Source organism: Dendrobates tinctorius, unplaced genomic scaffold, assembly GCF_039654945.1.
Source record: "Dendrobates tinctorius isolate UK_male_01 unplaced genomic scaffold, ASM3965494v1 ptg000003l, whole genome shotgun sequence".
In the NCBI taxonomy this organism is placed as follows: Eukaryota; Metazoa; Chordata; class Amphibia; order Anura; family Dendrobatidae; genus Dendrobates; species Dendrobates tinctorius.
In genome coordinates, this window is record NW_027361671.1 from 58,431,015 (window position 1) to 58,448,916 (window position 17,902).

Consider the following 17,902-nt stretch of genomic DNA (forward strand, 5'->3'; position numbering starts at 1 on the left):
TCGACCCGTTTCGCTCAACTCTAGTAATAAGTTGTGTTTTTTCTGTGGAGATGCCTCGCATATTATTTCTGTCTGTCCTAAACGAGAGAAACGCTTTGCACACACGTTTTCTGTTGGCGGTGTTCAACCTAAGTTTCTTCTGGCTATTACTCTGATCTGCTCCCTGTCCACATTTTCCGCCAAGGCTTTTGTGGATTCGGGAGCAGCTCTAAACCTAATGGACTTGGATTTTGCTAAACGTTGTGGATTTCTGATGACACCTCTGCAGACGCCTATTCCTTTGAGGGGGATTGATGCTACTCCTTTGGCAAAAAATAAACCTCAGTTTTGGACCCAGGTGGTAATGCGGGTCGCCCCAGACCATCAAGAAAATTGCAGATTTTTGGTGTTGCATAATCTGCATGATACCATTGTTCTGGGGTTTCCCTGGTTGCAAATTCATAATCCAGTTTTGGATTGGAAATCTGTGTCTGTGGTGAGTTGGGGTTGTCGGTGTGCTCTTAGTGAGGCTCCGTTGTTTTCCACTTCTCCTCAGTCGCATGATGTTCCTGATTATTTGGCGGACTTTTATGATGTATTTAGTGAGAATGAGTCTGCGTCTCTGCCTCCTCATAGAAGTTATGACTGTGCAATTGAACTGAGCCCGGGGTGTAAATTCCCCAAGGGTCGGCTCTTCAATTTATCTGTACCTGAGCATGAGGCTATGCGATCCTATATTAAGGAGGCGTTGGAGAATGGTCATATTAGACCATCCTCGTCACCCTTAGGTGCCGGTTTTTTTTTTGTAGCCAAAAAAGATGGATCATTAAGACCTTGTATTGATTATCGTGCCCTGAACAAAATTACTGTTAAATATCAGTATCCGTTACCCCTCCTTTCGGATCTATTCTCTAGAGTTAAAGGTGTTTGTTGGTTTACCAAGCTTGACCTCAGGGGGGCGTATAATCTTATTCGCATTAAGCATGGGGATGAATGGAAGACGGTGCTTAATACTCCGGAGGGACATTTTGAGTACCTGGTGATGCCTTTTGGGCTCACTAATGCCCCTTCTGTCTTCCAGTGCTTCATGAACGATATTTTCCGAGATTTTGTCGATAAATTTTTGATCATCTATCTGGATGATATTTTGATCTTCTCCAAGGATTGGGATTCTCATGTGGAACATATTCGGACTGTGTTCCGGATCTTGAGGGAGAATTCCCTGTATGTCAAAGGATCTAAATGCCTTTTTGGAGTACAGAGGATTTCTTTTTTGGGATTTATTTTGTCTCCGTCAACTATTGAAATGGACCCGGCCAAGGTACAGGCCATTCACGATTGGGTTCAGCCCACTTCTTTGAAGGCCCTTCAGAAGTTTTTGGGTTTTGCTAATTTTTATCGGAAATTTATAGCAAAATTTTCTAGTATTGCCAAGCCATTGACTGATTTGACTAAGAAGGGTGCTGATGTGTTAAATTGGTCTCCAGAGGCTGTTTCTTCCTTTCAGGAGCTGAAGCGAAGATTCACCTCTGCCCTGGTTTTGCGGCAACCTGATGTCTCACTTCCGTTCCAGGTAGAGGTGGATGCTTCTGAGATTGGTGCAGGAGCTGTTTTGTCCCAAAAGGATCCTGTAACATCTAAAATGAATCCCTGTGCTTTCTTTTCCCGAAAGTTCTCTCCATCTGAACGTAACTATGATGTGGGGAATCGGGAACTGTTGGCCATGAAATGGGCATTTGAGGAGTGGAGACATTGGTTGGAGGGAGCTAAGCATCAAGTCGTGGTCCTCACTGACCACAAGAATTTGATTTACCTAGAGTCGGCTAAGCGCTTGAACCCTAGACAGGCTAGGTGGGCCTTGTTTTTTACACGTTTTGATTTTGTGGTCTCTTTTCTTCTTGGAACTAAGAATGTCAAGGCAGACGCCCTCTCTAGGAGCTTCTTTGCTGATTCTCCTGTGGTGACCAAACCTGCTACCATCTTAGGCGAAGGGGTAGTTCTTTCTGCCATCTCGCCCGATTTGAGAAGTGCTCTGGAAGAGTTCCAGGAGGACAAACCTGAGCGTTGTCCCAGTGGAAAGTTGTATGTTCCTGACCAGTGGAAGAGGAGAGTGATGTCTGAAGTTCATTGCTCTGCTTTGGCTGGTCATCCAGGTATTTTTGGTACTAGAGATTTGGTGAGTCGGTCTTTTTGGTGGCCCTCCTTGTCTCGTGATGTCAGGAATTTTGTGCAGTCCTGTGGGACTTGCTCCCGGTCTAAATCGTGTTCTCGCTCTAGTGGGTTGTTGATGCCTTTGCCTGTCCCCAAGAGGCCATGGACCCATATTTCAATGGATTTTATCTCTGATATGCCTGTCTCTCAGAGAATGACTGTTATTTGGGTGATTTGTGATAGATTCTCTAAGATGGTCCATCTTGTACCACTCAGTAAGTTGCCGTCTTCCTCTGAGTTGGTACCCCTGTTTTTGCAACAGGTGGTTCGCTTGCACGGGATTCCTGAGAACATTGTATCTGACAGAGGGATTCAGTTTGTGTCTAGATTTTGGAGAACTTTCTGTTCCAAGCTGGGAATTCAGTTGTACTTCTCCTCTGCTTTTCACCCTCAAACCAATGGGCAGACAGAGAGAACAAACCAGACCTTGGAGTCATATTTGAGATGTTTTATTTCCGCTGATCAGGATGATTGGGTTTCATTTTTGCCCTTGGCCGAATTTGCTTTAAATAATAGAGCTAGTTCTGCCACTTTGATGTCACCTTTTTTTTGTAACTTTGGGTTTCATCCTCGATTTTCTTCAGGGCAGATGGAGCCCTCTGCTTGCCCAGGTGTTGACACTGTGGTGGAGAGAATGCACCAGATCTGGGACCAAGTGGTGGATAAATTATCTCTCTCCCAGGAAAAGGCCCAGCGGTTTTCCAACCGACATAGGACCATTGGTCCCCAGTTTAGGGTTGGTGACATGGTGTGGTTATCATCAAAAAATATTGCTATGAAGGTGGCTTCTCCTAAGTTTAAGCCTAGATTTATTGGACCTTACAAGATTTTGGAGATTATTAATCCAGTCTCTTTTCGTTTGGCTCTTCCTGTCACATTTAAAATCCATAATGTGTTCCATAAGTCTTTGTTGAAGAGGTTTGTTGAACCTGTTGTTTCTGGGGTGGCACCTCCAGACCCTGTATTGGTTGAAGGTAACATGGAATATGAGGTAGAGAAGGTACTGGATTCCCGTCTGGCTAGACGGAGACTCCAGTATTTGGTTAAGTGGAAGGGTTATTGTCAGGAGGATAATTCCTGGGTCTCTGCCTCTGATATTCATGCCAAAAGATTGGTGCGTGCCTTTCATCGGGCTCACCCTGATCGCCCTGGTGGCGTGGTTGAGGGTTCGGTGACCCCTCCTCAAGGGGGAGGTACTGTTGTGAGTTCATTTTCCCCTTTACCACTGAGGCCCGATGAACTCCCTCTTCTAGTAAAGAAAGATAGTGAGCCTGATTATCAGGCATCTGGGTCTAATGATGATGATTGGCTGAGTGGAGTTTCTGACTGGATATAAGGCTGTCCACGCCCATCTGCTCTGCGGGTGAATTCTCTGTGGATCCTTGGATACCAGTCTGAATTCCTGCTCTCCAAAAGCTAAGTTTTCTGCTCTGCCGTTTGCATTTGTACGTTGTTTTTGTTTTGCTGGATTTCTGTCATTTCCTGCTGGGGTGATCTGGGTTCCTTTAGCTCTGTCTTCAGAAAATACCTGAGTGCTGATATAATTTTTGAAGCCTGGCTGCTTCAGGGCCTTTTTCCATATCAGCCTGTTGGCTTATGTCTTTTCAGGGTTTTTGCAGATTGCAGACAGCAGCTGTCCTTTCCTGTCCTATTTTAGTGAGTTTGGGCCCCATTGTTTGCTCAGCCTATCTTTCTATCTGTGTGTGTGTTTTTTCGTCTTGCTTCACCGTCATTATATGTTGGGGGCTTCCTTTTACTTTGGGGTCTGCTCTGGGGCAGTTTAGTTTTCCTTTTCTGTCTTTAGGCTATTTGGTTTCTCCGGCTGTGATCAAGGGGTCTAGGGCACCGTAGGAACCCCCCTCGGCTACTGCTAGTTGTGTTGTTAGGTTCAGGGGTCTGCGGTCTGATAGTTGCCAACTTCTCCGGTTTTCTGGACTTAGCTGCTATTTTTGTGTCTGCCTCCTACGGTGACTCATTCATAACAGACGAGCTTTCGCTGATAGAGGAGGAGGAGGATCGAAAGCCTACAGCCAACTGTTTCCTATACAGTGGGCTAGGCAGCACTGTTCCACCACAGCTGTCCCCACTGGAGCCTGCATCCACCACATTAACCCCGTGCGCAGTGATGGACACGAAACAGCCCTGGCCATGCCTACTGGTCCATGCATCTGTTGTGAGGTGCACCTTTCCACTCACTAACTGTTTTAGTGCATGGACAATGCGGTCTTTCACTTGCTGGTGGAGGGCAGGGATGGCTTTTCAAGAAAAGAAGTGCTGACTGGGCAGGTCATAGCGTGGGACAGCGTAAGCCATGAGGTTGCGGAAAGCTTCGCTTTCAACCAAAAGGTAGGGCATCATCTCTAATGAGATTAGTTTGGCAATGTAGGCGTTCAAACAAAGTGTACGCAGATGAGAGGATGAGTACTTTCTTGTCCTACTCAGAGTGTCTGGTAGGGTGAGCTGGACTGGAGAGCTGCATATGGGGCAAGTAGCGGTGGACCGGACGGAGTGAGAGGGGGTTGGTGATGGTATTGGAGGTGAGTGCCTAGATTCAGTGTTGTGTTGCAAAACCATTGTGATTCCCTGAATGCTTTGACCTTGCGACGACACCTCCACATTTAGTGCAGGTGGTGTGCTTAATGGTGGCGGTGGTCTTATAGTGGGGGAAGCGATGGAGCGTTGCTGGCTACCTTCAGTCGGAGCAGGTGCACATGTGCTACCTGAGGTTTTGTAGTCCGTCCACGCTTGCAAGTGCATGTTGATTAAATATCAAAGCATGCAACTGGTATTCAAATTTCTGAGTTGCTTACCTCTGCTAAAGGTCCTTCCGCACTTCTTACAGGTAACCTTTGCCTCATCAGTAGGATTTTGGACAAAGAAGTGCCACACTGCACTCTTCCTACTTTTGTATACATTTTCTGGCCTTGCACGCTGTGCTAAGTTGAGCGTCTGGCCAAGCTGTCCTGCAACTCTTTTAGTTTTTGTTCCACGTTTTTGGATAGCTATGGGCCTGGCAGATAACCGCTCCTGCGATGTCAATGCACACTGCGGATCCTTCTCCTTATCTAAACTATTGCTAGCGCCACCCCCCTCCCCCAATGCATGCCAATCCGGGTCAAGAACTGGGTCATCCATCACCTCCTCTTCAAAGTCATCTGCACCTTCCTCTTTACCTTCCTCTTTACCTTCCAGGTTTTGAACGTTCAGAAGATGAGGCAATAGAGCTGGTGGCTGTTTTGGCAATGTACGCCAAAACCTGTTCTTGATGCTCCGGCTTTAAAAGCGGTTTTCCTACCCCAAGAAAAGGCAACCTTACAGGCCTTCTTGGGACAGACGATGACACAGGCTCAACACCTCCTGCCTTAGCTGCTATTGTGCTTTTGCCAGAACCAGCCGATGCACCACCACCATCAGTTCCAGCTGCACCCCCCTGCCCACGTCCACGGACTCTTCCACCATACTTCGTCATGTTTGGGAAAATGTACCAAAAATACCAGCAGAGAGATGGTACTGTATGAGGAGCGTCCAGCTGTGTAAGGTGTATTAAAAAAATTAAATCTACGTATATATTTTGTTAGTCACAGATGCTCTCACAGTATGTATTGGACCGTAATCCAACAAGCAGATATACGGAACTGTATCAGAAGTGTACAGCTGTATACGTTTTTTTGTAACTAACAATCTCTGTATATGTATTTACGGAGTGTCACACACACACGCTGACTCTGTATAGATGTGACTGTAATGCGAACGGCAGATATAAAATACTGTTTGAGAATCGGACAGCTCTATACGGTGTCTGTATGCAAAATTGTCAATCTCCATCTATTTGTATAGGGACTGACACATGCTGTCTCTGTCTAGTTTTGACCATGATCAAACAGCAGATATACAAAACTGTTTGAAAAGCAGACAGCACTCTAAGGTGTAGGTCTGGAAAAATGGAAAAACTCCTCGGCTTTTTTTTCCAGAGTCACACACAGATAGCTTCTATTTGTCCGTGACACAAGGCAGTAGACGGTAGTGTGTGAGGAGCGTACACCACTATACGGTGTCTGTATAGAAAATTGTCAATCTCCGTCTATTTTTATAGTGACTGACACACGCTGTCTCTGTCTAGTTTTGACCGTTATCAAACAGCAGATATACAAAACTGTTTGAAAAGCGGACAGCACTCTAAGGTGTAGGTCTGGAAAAATGGAAAAAACTCCTCTGCTTTTTTTTCCAAAGACACACACAGCTTCTATTTGTCTGTGATACAAGGCAGTAGACAGTAGTGTGTGAGGAGCGTACACCGCTATACGGTGTCTGTATGGAAAATTGTCAATCTCCGTCTATTTGTATAGGGACTGACACACGCTGTCTCTGTCTAGTTTTGACCGTTATCAAACAGCAGATATACGAAACTGTTTGAAAAGCAGACAGCATTCAAAGGTGTAAGTCTGGAAAAATGGAAAAACTCCTCGGCATTTTCTTCCAGAGTCACACCCAGATAGCTTCTATTTGTACGTGATACCAGCCAGTACACGGTATTGTGTGAGGAGCGTACACAGCTATACGGTGTCTGTATGGAAAACTGTCAATCTGCGTCTATTTGTATAGGGACTGACACACACTGTCTCTGTCTAGTTTTGACCGTTATCAAACAGCAGATATACAAAACTGTTTGAAAAGCAGACAGTACTCTAAGGTGTATGTCTGGAAAAATGGAAAACTCCGCAGCTTTTTCTTCCAGAGTCACACCCAGATAGCTTCTATTTGTCTGTTATACCAGCCGGTACACGCTAGTGTGTGAGGAGTGTACACCGCTATATGGTGTGTGAAAAAATGAACGCTAAGTAAGTCACCAGGACAAAATAATAAAAGTTGGAGTGCTTTGAAAAAAGCTGTTTGAACAGCAGTGTGCACACAGCAATGCAGCTAGCAGGTAGCCTTAAAAGGCAGCCTAATCACCACCAGCGCTGCTGCACACAGCAAAAATCCTCCCCTTTCACTGCATACTAACTGTACAGTGAAAAGTGCTATCAGCAGAAGCAGTTTTTTTTCTTCTTCCCTGCCTAATGCTCTCCCTGTTCAGAATCAGCAGCAGCACCTCTCCCTATTCTAAGATCGGCAGAAGTAAGATGGCGGTCGGCTGTCACAGCCTTTTATACCCACTGTGATGCCACACAAAGCCAGCCAATCACTTCAATGCCCTTCTCTAAGATGGTGGTGGCCGCTGCCCATGTCATTGCGTTGCCCACAGTGTGCGTCCACCTTCATTGGCTGAGAAAAGGTGCTGGAAACATTATTTGAAATGCGACTTTGGCGCTCTGATCGGCGACCTCATGGCCGACCTCACGCTATGGTCGGGTTTCGATCGGCGAAACCCGACTTTAGCTAAAGTCGGCGACTTTTGAATTTGACCGACCCGTTTCGCTCAACTCTAGCTGACATGAATGACTATTCAACATTGGACATATTGAAAATAATAAAAAAGACTAATCTATAATATAACAGACTAAGCGTCAATCTGTTTGAAGCTTCTATAGACTGCGCAAGCGTGACGCGCCTGCGCACTGCGCAGTCTTGCTCCAGACAGAGTGACGCAGCACACCAAGAGATCGCGGTATGCGTAAGCACTGAACGCATACCGCGATCTCTGCAACACCTTACCGAGCTGGTGTTGCTGTTGCCATGGGGTGTTGCGCCATGTGACGTCAGAAGAGGGCGGGTTATGGTTCCGGAATCAGCACATGCGCAGTCCACGCTTACTGCTGCCATTTTGTAGAAGACACACTGTAGTGTGTCTTCAAGAAAATAGCAGCGGAAAGCGAGGACTGCGCAGGCGCTGAGTCCGGCACCACAACATGCCCAATGAAGACATGAATCGGCACCTGCGCAGTCCGCGCTTACGGCTGCCATTTTCTTGAAGACACACTGCAGTGTGTCTTCAAGAACATGGCGGAGGAAAGCGAGAACTGCGCAGGCGTCAAGTCCGGCACCACAACACACCCAGAACAGGACAGCGCTGGACACAGGGAAGAAAAGTGAGTATAAATGTTTTTTTAATGTGTGCAGCTTAATAGGGGTGAGGGGGACCTTTCATATCAGGATTGGCGGGTGAGGGTACCACGCATACCAGGAAAGGGGGGTGAGAGGACCATGCATACCAGGATTGGGGGGTGAGGGGACCATGCATATTAAGATAGGGGAGTGAGAGGATCATGCATACCAGGATTGGGGGGTGAGGGGACCATGCATACCAGGATTGGGGGGTGAGGGGACCATGCATACCAGGATTGGGGGGTGAGGGGACCATGCATACCATGATTGGGGGGTGAGGGGACCATGCATACCAGGAAAGGGGGGTGAGGGTAGCCATGCATACCAGGATTGGGGGTGAGGGGACCATGCATACCATAATAGGGGGGTGAGAGGACAATGCATACCAGGACTGGGGGGTGAGAGGACTATGCATACCAGGATTGGGGGATGAGAGGACCATGCATACCATAATTGGGGGGTGAAAGGACCATGCATACCGGCATTGGTTGGTGAGAGGACCGTGCATACCAGGATTGGGTGGTCAGAGGATCATGCATACCAGGATAGGGGGTGAGAGGACCATGAATACCAGGATTGGGGGGGTGAGAGGACCATGCATACCAGGATAGGGTGGTGAGGGCACCATGCATACAAGGATAGGGGGGTGAGGGCACCATGCATATAAGGATTGGGGGGTGAGAGGACCATGCATACCAGGATAGGGGGTGAGGGGACCATGCATACCAGGATAGGGGGATGAGGGGACCATGCATTCCAGGATTGAGTGGTGAGAGGACCATGCATACCAGGATAGGGGTGTGAGAGGACCATGCATACCAGGATTGGGGGGTGAGAGGACCAGGCCTACCAGAATTGGGGGGTGAGAGGACCATGCCTGACAGGATTGGGGGGTGATAGGACCATGCATTCAAGGATTGGGTGGTGAGAGGACCATGCATACCAGCATATGGGGGGTGAGAGGACTATGCATGCCAGGATTGGGGGGTTGAGAGGACCATGCAATAAGATACCACCACATTAAAACCCTGTCATGGACAGCCCATTCTCCAGACCTGAATCTCATTTAAAACCTCTGGAATGTAATCAAGAGGATGATGGATAGTCACAAACCATCAAACAAAGAACTGCTTAAATTTTTGTGCCAGAAGCAGTGTGAAAGACTAGTGGCAAGCCTGCCAAGATGCATGAAAGATGTATTTAAATATCATGGTTATTCCACAAAATATTGATTTCTGAACTCTTCCTGAGTTAAAATATTAGTTCTGTTGTTTCTAAATGATTATGAACTTGTTTTCCTTGCATTATTTGAGGTCTGAAAGCACTGTTTTCTTTAAATTTTGAGCATTTCTTCTTTTCAGAAAAAAATAAATTGTTGCTTGGAAATTCGGAGACATGTTGTCAGAAGTTTACATTGTACCCAAAAATCTAATATTTAAAGCTCAATGTGTGTGTGTATGTATGTATGTCCGGGATTGGCATTCGCACTGTGGCAGCTACAGCCATAAAATTTGGCACAGTCACACGTCTGGACCCCGAGAGTGTCCTAGGCTATGTTGTGAGGTGAAATTTTAATCCCGCGCGTTCCAATTCACCAAACAATTTTGCCCCTATCTACAGTCATGGCCAAAAGTTTTGAGAATGACACAAATATTAATTTTTACAAAGTCTACTGCTTCATTTTTTCTAATGGCAATTTGCATATACTCCAGAATGTTATAAAGAGTGATCAGCTTAACAGCAATTACTTGCAAAGTCAATATTTGCCTAGAAAATTAACTTTATCCCCCAAAACACATTTCAACATCATTGCAACCCTGCCTTATAGGTTGCAATGGTGACGGTTATGTCATAACGGTTGCCATGGTGATGATGATGTCATAATGGGTATATTTGAAAAATGAGGATGAATGACCTCATGGAGATCAACATCCAACACTGTGGAGATACCATCACATGTTTCTCAATGCAGTGATGCTAGAGCAATGCCCCCATCCCTTATGGGAAATATGCAAAAACATGTAAATCAACAGCCGCGGAGACACCATCACATGTTTCTCAACGCAAGCAATGACTAGCCCGGTCTTTCACCGGGAAGGAACAACCATGTGAAGGGCAGTCTCCAATGAAGAAAACCACCTATGCCAAAACATGGTATCCAACCACAGACAGCTGTTTCGGGGTATTGCCCCTCATCAGTGTGGAGTAGGAAACTTGCTAGTAGGAGCAATGCCTAGTAAAGACTGTGAAAAATGAGGAAGAATGACCTCATGGAGATCAACATCCAACACTGTGGAGACACCATCACATGTTTCTCAATGCAGTGATGCTAGAGCAATGCTCCCCTCCCTTATGGGAAATATGCAAAAACATGTAAATCAACAGCCGCGGAGGCACCATCACATGTTTCTCAACGCAAGCAATGACTAGCCAGGTCTTTCACCGGGAAGGAACAGCCATGTGAAGGGCAGTCTCCAATGAAGGAAACCAACTATGCCAAAACATGGTATCCATCCACAGACAGCTGTTTCGGGGTATTGCCCCTCATCAGTGTGGAGTAGGAAACTTGCTAGTAGGAGCAATGCCTAGTAAAGACTGTGAAAAATGAGGAAGAATTACCTCATGGAGATCAACATCCAACACTGTGGAGACACCATCACATGTTTCTCAATGCAGTGATGCTAGAGCAATGCCCCCATCCCTTATGGGAAATATGCAAAAACATGTAAATCAACAGCCGCGGAGACACCATCACATATTTCTCAACGCAAGCAATGACTAGCCAGGTCTTTCACCGGGAAGCAACAACCACGGGAAGGGCAGTCTCCAATGAAGGAAACCACCTATGCCAAAACATGGCATCCATCCACAGAACTGAGCTTACTACAGAGATATGGGAGATATGTCGCAGCTACAGCCACAAAATTTGGCACAGTCACACATCTGGACCCCGAGAGTGTCCTAGGCTATGTTGTGAGGTGAAGTTTTAACCCCGCGCATTCCAATTCATCAAACAATTTTGCCCCTATCTACATAATGGGGAAAAAGTGTGTGTGCATCAAGCCCCGCCCTTCATTATGATGTCACAATTGTTGCCATGGCGACGCTGATTCATCATAGGCTGCAATGGTGACGGTTATGTCATAACGGTTGCCATGGTGATGATGATGTCAGAATGGGTATATGGGCACTGGACTATGGGATGGAGGATATGTATGACGGGTATATGGGCACGGGACTATGGGATGAAGGATATGTATGACGGGTATATGGGCACAGGACTATGGGATGGAGGATATGTATGATAGGTATATGGGCATGGGACTGTGAGATGAAGGATGTGTGATGGGTATATGGGCACTCGACTATGGGATGGTGAATATGTATAATGGGTATATGGGCATGGGACTATGGGATGGCGAATATGTATGATGGGTATATGGGCATGGGACTATGGGATGGAGGATGTGTGATGGGTATATGGGCATGGGACTATGGGATGGAGGATGTGTGATGGGTATATGGGCACTCGACTATGGGATCGCGGATATGTATGATGGGTATATGGGCACGGGACTATGGGATGGAGGATAATTATAATTTGCTATAACTAACCACAGTTAGTTACTATGCCCGGGCAGTACTGGACTCTTCAGCTAGCATACCTATAAAGAGAAAAATCAGAAAAACTGAACATTTGGAAGTGGTCTCTTAATTTTGCCAGAGCTGTATATAGGGAAATGGAGACCTTCATGCTATATATAGGTGGCACTGGGACCCATCATACTATATATAGGAAGCAGTGGGGACATCATATTGTATATAGGGGCTATGTAGTTATTTTACTATATATAGGGAGCCGAGACCCCGGAGAATTTTCAACACTAGGAGGCACTATAACCTTATTTCTCAGCGCCATTAAAATGCGGTGCTGAGGAATAAGTACCCTTAACTGCCACCGTTAAAAGGCGTATCGGCAGTCATTAAGGGCTTAACTGAACACTCAAGGGTATTTGTTGCAGGAAGGGGGCACTTGGGATATTATATGCTTCAAAGAAGCATACTGGCCTTTGCACAGTAGGGGCATTAATACTTTCTATGGGATACTTTAATTTTTGGCAGGAGGGAGTAATCTTACTAATGACACAATTTTTTAAATATTGGTTTCACTGTCCCATGCTGCAGGGGCACAAAGATGGGGAGTTTTTGTAAGTTGGGAATAGATGGAGACGTCGATGGAAATGTGAGAAGTCAAATGTGTTTAATGTATGTTGTAATCTGTGCAGACGAGTCGTGGCTGGAGGAGTGGTAATGGAGGTCTGAGCTATATGAAAAACACGGGAAAAGTGAACGACCTGAGTCAGAAAGTATGTCATCTGTAAGTTGCTATGTATGACAGTACTGTAATCACGTTTATGTTCTGCGGGACTGGTATCTTCCAATATACGGTTACTGTAAGGTGGTAATATTGCTCTTTTTCATAGTGTTTTTTTTCCTTTTTTTATTTAGTAACAGAGTAATGTGTTTCAGTCATTATGTAATAGAAGTTGAATGGTGGTATCATTGGTCTTTGCATAGAGTGTTTTGTTATGTAGAGGTAATGGTGATATCATATTATCTATTCGATGTGCAGTGGTGGTGGTGTTGACCATTGTGTAGCCGTATTGCCTTTCATAGTAGTATTTTTGATAATATTGGTCTTTGCATTGTGTGTTTTTTGTTATCAACAGTGGTATACTGTAATTATATACAGTATGTATAGATGCTATTTTAAATGGCTATGGCTATAGGGGGGGTCATATGGGGATACAAACACTTTGGGGCTTGGGTCCCTGATCTTTTAGGACTCTAGCAACACCCCTGCAGTACTGTGTGTTCACATTTCCATGTTTCTGAAGATGTATGTATGTTTGTATGTAAGCTCAGTTAGGTACCATATGTAAGCAGAAAGGTTAATTCTGGTACTGTATCGATGTAGTAATCTAGATTCTGGTACCATAAATATGCCGTAAGCTTGGTTCTGTTTCCGTTTCTATGTAGTAGACTTAGCAAGCTCTGTTCTGCTCCCTTACCTCTGTAGTAAGTTCTGTTCTGCTCCCGTATCTCTGTAGTAACCTCAGTTCTGCTCTCATATCTCTCTAGTAAACTTGGTTCTGCTCCCTAATGTCTGTAGTAAGCTCAGTTCTAGTCTGATATCTCTGTAGAAAACTTGGTTCTGCTCCCTTATCTCTGTAGTAAGTTCTGTTCAGCTCCCGTAACTCTGTAGTAAGCTTGGTTCTGCTTCCATATCTCTGTAGTAAGCTTAATTCTGATTCCATATCTCTGTAGTAAGCTGTGTTCTGTTCCCATATCTCTCTAGTAAGCTTGGTTCTGCTCCCATATCTCTGTAGTAAGCTTGGTTCTGCTCCAATATCTCTGTTGTAAGCTCGGTTCTGCTCCCATTTTTCTGTAGTAAGCGCTGTTCTGCTCCTATAGTTCTGTAGTAAGCTCTGTTCTGCTCCCTTATCTCTGTAGTAAGCTCGGTTCTGCTTCCATATTTCTGGAATAAGCTCGGTTCTGTTCCCATATCTCTGTAGTAAGCTCATTTCTGCTTCCATATGTCTGTAGGAAGCTTGGTTCTGCTCCCATATCTCTGTAGTAAGCTCAGTTCTGTTCCCATATCAATGTAGTAAGCTCGGTTCTGCTCCATATGTCTATAGTAAGCTTGATTCTGCTTCCTTATTTCTGTAATAAGCTTAGTTCTTTTCCCATATCTCTCTAGTAAGCTCGGTTCTGCTCCCATATCTCTGTAGTAAACTCGACTCTGCTCTCATATCTCTGTAGTAAGCTCATTTCTGCTTCCATATGTCTGTAGGAAGCTTGGTTCTGCTCCCATATCTCTGTAGTAAGCTCAGTTCTGTTCCCATATCTCTGCAGTAAGCTCAGTTCTGTTCCCATATCTCCGCAGTAAGCTCAGTTCTGTTCCCATATCTCTGTAGTAAGCTCATTTCTGCTTCCATATGTCTGTAGGAAGCTTGGTTCTGCTCCCATATCTCTGTAGTAAGTTCAGTTCTGTTCCAATATCTCTGTAGTAAGCTCGGTTCTGCTCCATATGTCTGTAGTAAGCTTGCTTCTGCTTCCTTATTTCTGTAGTAAGCTCGCTTCTGCTCCCATATTTCTGTAATAAGCTTAGTTCTTTTCCCATATCTCTCTAGTAAGCTCGGTTCTGCCCCCATATCTCTGTAGTAAACTCGGTTCTGCTCTCATATCTATGTAGTAAGCTCATTTCTGCTTCCATATGTCTGTAGGAAGCTTGGTTCTGCTCCCATATCTCTGTAGTAAGCTCAGTTCTGTTCCCATATCTCTGTAGTAAGCTCGGTTCTGCTCCATATGTCTGTAGTAAGCTTGGTTCTGTTTCCATATTTCTGTAGTGAGCTTAGTTCTGTTCCCATATCTCTCTAGTAAGCTCGGTTCTGCTCCCATATCTCTGTAGTAAACTCGGTTCTGCTCTCATATCTATATAGTAAGCTCAGTTCTGTTCCCTTATCTCTGTAGTAAACTCGGTTCTGCTCTCATATCTACATAGTAAGCTCAGTTCTGTTCCCTTATCTCTTTAGTAAGCTCGGCTCTGCTCGCATATTTCTGTAGTAAGCTTGGTTCTGCTCCCATATCTCTCTAGTAAGCTCTGTTATGCTTCCTTATCTCTCTAGTAAACTTGGTTCTGCTCCCAAATCTCTCTAGTAGGCTCCTTTCAGGTCCCTTATGTACTTAGCAATCTTGATTCCGTTTTCATGTCTATGCAGTCAGCTTGATTCTGCACAGTATCTATGTAGGCAGTAAGCTTGGTTCTGCTACCATATCTATGTAGCAAGCTTCGTTCTATTCCAATATCTATGTACCTAAATAATTTGTGATAAAAATGTGTTTCAGAGACAAATCAGAAGGCCAGATTCCCACTTAAAAATCGTTAGGCCTAATATTGGGGTGCAGTGAGGATGCCAAATATGTTAATTAGGGATGAGCGAGCATAATCGTGGGTATTCGCTACTGAAGTACTCGCGGTACTCGGAACATAGCGAGTTGTTCACTACTCGCCTCGCACTACTCGGATCTCCCGCCCAGCATTTGTCAATCACAGTAATGCCGCAGCCTTCTTGGTTGTGGGCGGCATTACTATGATTGGCTGGTCGCCCAGCGTCATAGGTTGTGAGTCATGATAGCCTGGCTCTATCTAAGCCCTGCCACCATCATTTTCTGCACATTGCTTGCAGAACACAGCTAGTGTACGGAGAGTGTGAGCACCTGCTAGGGAGAGTTGTGTTTGCTTCTGCAAATCACCTAGGAATCCTCTGTAAAACCCAAAAGCTCTTTTCAGAGCTGAAAGTATAAGGTCAGGGACTGAGTAGTGACAGTTTTCCCAGCTATTTTTGGGGTCTCATTTACCCCTGCAGGGCAGTTTTTTGTGCTGTGGCGGTGCTGTGTTCACAGCGAATAGGACGCACGCACGGTACTGCACAACTGACACGCAGCCAGCTCCGCTGTCTTGTGTGGTGACTGGGGTGTGTAATCTCGCCTTAAACCTCAGGGCAATTTTTTACTGGCAGCACGGTTGTCTTGTGTGGTGACTGGGGTGTGTAATCTTACCTTAAACCTCAGGGCAATTTTCAGTGGCAGCACCGCTGTCTTGTGTGGTGAGTGAGGTGCGTAATCTCGCCTTAAACCTCAGGGCAATTTTTTAGTGGCAGCACTGCTGTCTTGTGTGGTGACTGGGGTGTGTAATCTCGCCTTAAACATCAGGGCAATTTCTTAGTGGCAGCACCGCTGTCTTGTGTGGTGACTGGGGTGCGTAATCTCACCTTAAACCTCAGGGCAATTTTTTTGTGCTGTTGCGGTGCTGTTTGTAAAACACAAAGCAGTACTAGGCTGCAGTGCTACCTTCCACAAAGCACTAACTGCTCCTTGTCCCCCAATATCTGCATCTGAACATCTGCAACTATGGCGTAAAAATCCAAAATTCCTAAAAAGGCTGTTGTGAAGGGACAGGGACGTGGACGTGGGGTTGTTATTGGTGCCCAACAAGGCACAGAGTCTGGGAGACTGAAGAAGGTTGATGCATCTAGGTTCCTAGTGAAATATCCCAGTCTGTAACATAAACGGGGCTGGAAGCCAGAAGAACAAGAGCAGATACTGTCTTGGATGGCTGATAAGGCCTCAACGAAATGTTCTAGCAGCACCCAATAGTCCATGACAAAACAGTCTACTGTCCATACAGAGAACGCTGGGTCATCCTATTCTCAACCTTTTACTAGTTCATCACCCAGTCAGGAGTCACAGGAAACGTTGGACCCCAACCTTGGTCACTCAGAGGATCTGTTTGATCCATTTCCTTTTGTTGCCTCTGGCCTCTCACCGTGCAACTTTGAAGAGGAGCGAGAGGAGGTATCATCTGTTGATAATGGCCAAATATTTGAAACCCCATGGCCAGAAGAAAGCCACTTTCAACCACGTAATATACCAGGAGAAGAGGTGGAGGCTGATGGTGATGACACACAGTTGCCATCTGGCCAGTCGCCAGTATCAACACGGAAGGAGGATGACATGGACAACGAGGTGGTCGATGATGAGACCACCGATCCGACCTGGACTGTTGGCATGCATACCCAGCACAGCAGCATAGAGGAAGAAGGTGGATACGTAGCACCAACAAAGGCACCAAGGGCTACTGGTTTGAGCAGAGTGCAAAGTGTTTCATCTGTTCCCAAGAGCAATCTCTCTATGCCCCAAGTCAAGGCAAGGGTGTGTTTAGCCGCTGTCTGGAAATTTCTTTCCCATAGTCCTTCGGAACCAAATGTTGTCATCTGTAGCATCTGCCATACGAAGCTGAGCAGAGGCCAGGGCAAAGGCAACCAAAGCACCACCAGTATGCGGAAACACATGGCAGCCAAGCACCCTAGTCGGTGGGCTGAACAACAGGGTACCAAATCAGTGTCTGCAACTGCGGGTCAAACCATTGCCTTGTCGCCTGTGATATGTCCTTTCCAATCTGCTGGGCATGAAGCAGGTGATCATACCTCTTGCTCACAAGCTGCAGTTGCAGAGACACAGGCCACAACAAGCTCATCCTCTTGTTTGTCCCAGGAAAGCGTCCAATTGTCCATGCCCCAGATGTATGAAAGGAGGCGTAAATACCAAGCCACGCACCCACAAGCACAAATACTGAATGCGCACATTGCCAAGTTACTAGCTGTTGCCATTTAGGCTTGTTGGGAAAACAGTTTTTCTGTGATCTTTTGGCTGTGGCTGCCCCATGATACTCGTTTCCCAATCGGCACTATTTTTCCTGCTGTGCCGTCCCGGCGTTACACCAGCACATCTTAAACAATCTAAAGCATGCTCTCACCAACAACATAATCGGGAAGGTCCACCTTACTACAGACACGTGGACAAGTACTTGTGGCCAGGGACGATACATCTCTGTCACGGCACACTGGCTCAACCAGGTGGAGGGTGTGACCAAGTCTCAAACTGAACCATCACATATCCTAGCCACGCCTGTGGAAGATTAAAGAAATAGGGAGCACTATTTAAGGGTATATATAAAATAGAATCTAATACGTACAGGGGTGCTGCACAATGCACAGAGAGTAGCATGCAATGAAAAAGAGGAAAAGATCCATGCATATAAAGG